The 6,003-nt window shown below is 40.9% G+C and overlaps 1 pseudogene; it reads left to right on the plus strand.

The window, feature by feature from the left end:
- The first annotated feature begins 2,430 nt into the window (after nucleotides 1-2,430).
- Nucleotides 2,431-3,143, plus strand: LOC132527549 (ras-related protein Rab-9A-like; annotated as a pseudogene).
- The last annotated feature ends 2,860 nt before the right edge of the window (nucleotides 3,144-6,003 follow it).

Below are 6,003 nucleotides of genomic sequence, written 5' to 3' on the forward strand. Positions count from 1 at the left end.
ATGTTTTCCCTCTTAAATTTATTTTTTCTTTCTAAATACATATATGTAAAATGTGTCAGTTATTAGAAATGACATGCATAATTATAATAAAATCTTAATTTACTTTTGAATCTTGAGAGACAATATTTATTAGCATAATCTGTTTTAAATTTTTTATTTTATGTTGGAGTATAGTTGATTCACAGTGTTGCGTTAGTCTCAGGTGTACAGCAAAGTGATTCAGTTATACATATACATATATCCATTCTTTTTCAGATTCTTTTCCTGTATAGGTTATTACAGAATATTGAGTAAGGTTTCCTGTGCTCTACAGTAGGTCCTTGTTGCTTATCTATTTTGTATATAGTAGTGTATATACATTAATCCCAAACTCCTAATTTATCCCTCCCCGCCTCTTTCCCCTTCGATAACCATAAGTTTGTTTTCTAAGTCTGTGAGTCTGTTTCTGTTTTGTAAATAAGTTCGTTTGTATCATTTTATTCCACAGATAAGTGATATCATATAATGTTTGTTTTTCTGCATCTGATTACTAGCATATTCTTGAAAATTTAAATTTATTTTGTTGGTTGATGTGAACTGTCCCCTAAAATTATACACTACTAACCCTTTATTTATGAAAGAATTTCATATTCTCAAAATGCCTTTTACTCTTTCTTGGAAAGAGTTTTTATACAACAGTGAGGGGTTTTTGAAACTTTTAGGTGATTATTGTATAATTAAAAGCTAATAGTTATTAAAATGGGAACATTTCCATTTGAACAAAGTATTAATGCATTCAGGTCATTGTTGCTTTGATGAGTTTTATGAGTGTCATACTTCTACAATAAGCTGTAGAAGATAAAGTGTCAGCATAGAAGACCCTTGCAAAATAATAAAAATGTGTAATAATAAAAATGTATGATGCCATCCTAGTACAGAAAGTTGCCAGCAAGATTTATTCAACAGATTTAAAAAATTTTTTATATTCATATTTTTAAGTTGTTTTTTTATGAGCTACACCTGCACATATGGTCAAACATCTACAGTGCTTATTACAGAGGAAAAAAGAACAGTGTCCTGCCCTATTCCTCTCCCCAGTCGCCTAGTTCATCCTTTTTAGCAGACTATTTTGGTGTTCACCTTCATTTTTTGTAAATAACATGAGTTTGGGGCATTATCCTCTAATTTTACACTGTGGAGAAGGAAGATTTAGCTCTGTTCTCCCTGTTTCCCACCGCACACACACACACACACACACACACTGCCCACGCATTCCCATCACTTCAGTGTAGGCCTAACATCAGGTAAGTATAGGGTTGGTCAAAAAGTTCGTTCAGTTTTAAGTAAAAATAAGACACATTTTTCATTTTCACCAAGAACTTTCTTGAACAACGTATTCATTAACTGAACAAACTTCTTGGCCAATGCAGTACTTGAATATGTTCATTACCATGTGTATGTCCAAGCGACTTACACCATGAGGTAAACCATGATTAATTTTACTTCTCATACATGTTTTCCTTCATATTTAAATTTTTTTTTCTTTTTTTTTTTAAAATTTATTTATTTTTGGCTGCGTTGGGTCTTGGTTGCTGCGCGGGCTTTCACTAGTTGCAGCGAGCGGTGGCTACTCTTTGGTTGCGGCTCATGTACTTCTCATTGCGGTGACTTCTCTTGTTGTGGAGCACGGGCTCTAGGCGCGCAGGCTTCAGTAGTTGTGGCTCACAGGCTCTAGAACACAGGCTCAGTAGTTGTGGCGCACGGGCTTAGTTGCTCTGCGGCACGTGGGATCTTCCCAGACCAGGGCTCGAACCCGTGTGCCCGGCATTGGCAGGCGGATTCTTAACCACTGGGCCACCAGGGAAGTCCCTTCCTTCATATTTTGATGTCTGAAAACAATCTTGTACACGCCTTGTCTTAATATACCTCCAATTAGTCACTATTATCGTTGTTCTACGGACTCAATGCTTCCTTCTGCTTCTCACACGTTCATCAGTGCCCCTTCTTATGGCTGCCTCTTGCATCCCCGCACCCCCCCACACTTCCTCCTGGGTTTAACTTCCTGAGAGGGAAATGTGAGGAGATCGCTCAGCAAAGGTTTGTGGTAAACTACCTTTTTTTCTCTGTGAATTTCATTTCCTCCTCATTCTGGAGCTAGAATTTAACTGAGAACGGAAATTTAGTTTAATGGCAATTCTTTCAGAAGTTCGAGGGTCAGCAGTGCCACCGACGCGTCCTGCCTGCCGGGTCCTTGACCAGACAGGAGCTCCCAAGGCTTCCACCGTGTGGCCGCGAGAAACTCCCTGCACTCCTATAATGAGCCCGGCACAGTGGTGAACCGCTTTCCCTGTTGTCCGTGTCCAGGTGAATCTTCCAGACAGTCCTAGAGACAATGATGATGTTTGAACTGAACAATTAAAGGGTCTGAAATCAGAGATCCTGAGATTAATAATGGCAGGAAAATCATCGCTTTTTAAAGTAATTCTCCTTGGAGATGGTGGAGTTGGAAGAGTTCTCGAATGAACAGATATGTGACTAATAAGTTTGATACCCAGCTCTTCCATACAATAGGTGTGGAATTTTTAAGTAAAGATTTGGAGGTGGTTGGACATTTTGTTACCATGCAGATTTGGGACACGTCCGGTCAAGAGCGATTCAGAAGCCTAAGGACGCCATTTTACAGAGGTTCTGACTGTTGCCTGCGTTGATGATTCTCAAAGCTTCCAGAACTTGAGTAACTGGAAAAAAGAATTCATATGCGGATGTGAAAGAGCCCGAAAGCTTTCCTTTTGTGATTTGGGGTAACAAGGTTGACATCAGAGAGCGGCAGGTGTCTGCAGAAGAAGCACCAGCCTGGTGCAGGGACAACGGCGACTATTCTTACTTTGCAACAAGTGCAAAAGATGCCACGAATGTCGCAGCGGCCTTTGAGGAAGCAGTTCGGAGAGTGCTTGCTACCAAGGATAGGTCAGATCACTTGATGCAGACAGACACGGTCAGTCTGCATCGAAAGCCCAAGCCCGGCTCATCTTACTAGTGAAGTTAGAGAGGTTGCCTGTGCGATCTAACCAGCTCACATACATGCACAGATAAGCACAGGGTGGAGAAGAGAATGAGCGTTTGCAGCAATGGATCATGTACTCATGAAATTAAACTAACCATATTGCTGCCTTGTTGGTGGCAGAAGGGACACATCCACTCACAGGAGAAGCTACTTTGTAATGGCACCTTACCTTTATAAATTGTTAACGGTTGTCTAATAATGTTTAAATATGCATGTTACAGAGCTAATAAATGAGATGACCAAGGCTTTATAATTAAAACACTTGAGTATTCTAGAAGTTACTGTCTTTCCCCGGGAAAATGGAGAACTATTTTTTCTATGTGTATATTTTTATGCAATTAGCATTCTGTTTCTGGTTCAGAGAAAACATGTCCTAAAGCAATGTTAGATATTAAAGATTAAAATCCAATGCATTTGCACTGTAAAAAAAAAAAAAAAAAAAAAGGGGGGGGCTTCCCTGGTGGCGCAGTGGTCAAGAGTCCGCTTGCCGATGCAGGGGACACGGGTTCGTGCCCCGGTTCGGGAAGATCCCACATGCCGCGGAGCGGCTGGGCCCGTGAGCCATGGCCGCTGGGCCTGCGCGTCCGGAGCCTGTGCTCCGCAACGGGAGAGGCCACAACAGTGAGAGGCCCGCGTACCGCAAAAAAAAAAAAAAAAAAAAAAGAAGAAGAAGAAGGTCGAGGGTCTATTTCATGGCTTACGTTGTTGCTGTTGAGAAGTCTGCTTTCGGTTGACTGGCTCCTTGGGACGTCTTCTCCTTTCTACTTTTCAGATTTTTCTTTCTTTTGTTCAGTTTCTGTGTCTAGGGGTAAGTTTGTCATTATTTATCCTGTTCAGTACCTGTGTTTCTTGAATCTATGCTTGCTACCTCTTATCAGTTCTGGAAAACTCAGACTCAGTGTCTCCTAAAATACTGCTTCTCTCAATTTTCTCGTTTCTCCTGGAACTCCGGTAAGTCATATTTTGGAGCTTCACGTTCCATTCTTCAGGTGTCTTAATTTTTCTCCGCTTTTCCATTTCATTATCTCTCTGTCATTTACATTTATTTCCTCAATTCATAAACTGTCTCTGCATCTGCATTTAATCTATTGTTTGACCAAGTCAATAAGACTATTTTCATTTATATTTTTATGTCTAGTTCTACTTGGTTCTTAGCACTAGATTTTCGTGTTCTTTTCTTTCCTTTTCGTTCTTTAATCATTTAAAAATTCCCATTTTTAGTCTCTTTTAGATTGTTCTATAGTTGAAGTTCTTGGGGTTGTACTCGTCCAGTTTGTGTCTTCCGGTGTGGAAGGGGATCATTCCTTCATGTGTTTTTAGTAACTTATTTTGAGCTCCTCTTCAGCAGGGCTTTTTGAGAGCATTCTATGCAGTGCTTCAGCCAGGGAACCCAGATGTAATACCGGTCTAATACCATTTTATATTTATTTTTTGGCTTGGGGGTTTGTACCCATAAACGAAAACATTATCCATACATTAGGCCAGGGATTCTGTTTCTCAGAAGGATTCCCAGGAAAAGCTCCCCTCCTATCTCCTGTGCCACTGGGTGGTTTTCCCCCAACTTATCCTTTCTCGGAATGTGCATTCCTCACAGGGACCTGGCTGTATTCCAGTCTCAGTCTCGACTCTCACAGCCACTCAGGCTTTAAAGAGTAAAAAAAAAATTCCTTGAGTAGGTCAGTGTACTCATCCGTTTTCTTGTGAAACTGAAAAAAAAAAAAAAATTCTGACCACTCATAGTGCCACTGGCAGAAATGTAATTGTTTTTTAACATGATAGCTTACAATATGGTGAAGCTCAGAGCGAGTTATACTCATCAGCTATAAATTTAAGATGAAAATTTCAAAAACTCCCATAGCAAACCTGCAGTGCCTCTATGAATTTACCCCAGAAGATAGCATAACAAGGAAGGTGATGTGATCCTGGTGCATGCTTCAGGAGGAGAGAATGAGGCCTTTGAGGAAAACATAGCCCCTGATAGCTCTTGACCTTCTTGGGGGAAAAAAAAAAGAGGAACCCCCCCCCCGGGGTCTTATTTATTGGAGGAAATAGCCATTTTCTCATTTCTTTAATTTTCTGTATTTATGTATTTTGCCTTATCTGTAAGAGGACATCCTTAGATTCTGCCTAAAGATAGAAACCTGGATCTGATCATCCCTTGAGGCTCTTCCCAGCTCCAAGATTTTAAGTCATTATTAGCAGCAGCAGCATTGTTGATACTTACACTGCACTAGGCAATGTGCTCGGCACTTTTACGTGTATTGTCTCATTTATTCCTGATAACAATCCTAAGGTGGGTTCTTGTTCCCAGTTTTCAGACCAGGAGTCTAGAAGCTCAGGGAGATTAAGGTCTCACCACTAAAGGTCACACAACTAAAACCTGAGTCAGGGTATGAATCAAGGTCTTCCTGTTTCTAGAGCCCATGGTTTTCACTGAGCACAAAGGTGTGAGGTCATTGCTCTCCCAAGAGACCTAGAAGGAAGTATCTGAAATTAGTCCCCATTCCTATGAGATACAAGGTGATACTTAGAGGGTAGAAGCAGTACTCACTCTTCACTCCCTTAGATGGACAGCTCCCTGAGGAGAGGACGTAAGTCACGAGGTCTCAGAGTTAGAAGGGATCCCATTGCTCTTTAGGCCCTGGGAAAATTGGATGATTTTTCCAAGGTCAAGGTCATTGACTGAGCCAAGATCAGAACAGTAGGCATTCCCATCTCCAGGGGGGCACCTTGACTTGTTTGCATTCACTGTTTCTTCTGCATAGTTCTTAGAGCCACTCACCCAGTCTCAGAATCCCTATACAAAGAGACTGCTGTGAGGGGATGGTGCTGGTGGCAATGGCTTTATTGTGATCATAAGGATGATTAGCTCTTGTGTCTTCTTTCTAATGGCGTGGGAGAGAATTTACAAAAATAATATTCACTGGTGATAGCCCCGTAGTCCCCAATTAAAGATAATC

This window comes from Lagenorhynchus albirostris, chromosome 10 (assembly GCF_949774975.1).
Source record: "Lagenorhynchus albirostris chromosome 10, mLagAlb1.1, whole genome shotgun sequence".
NCBI lineage: Eukaryota > Metazoa > Chordata > Mammalia > Artiodactyla > Delphinidae > Lagenorhynchus > Lagenorhynchus albirostris.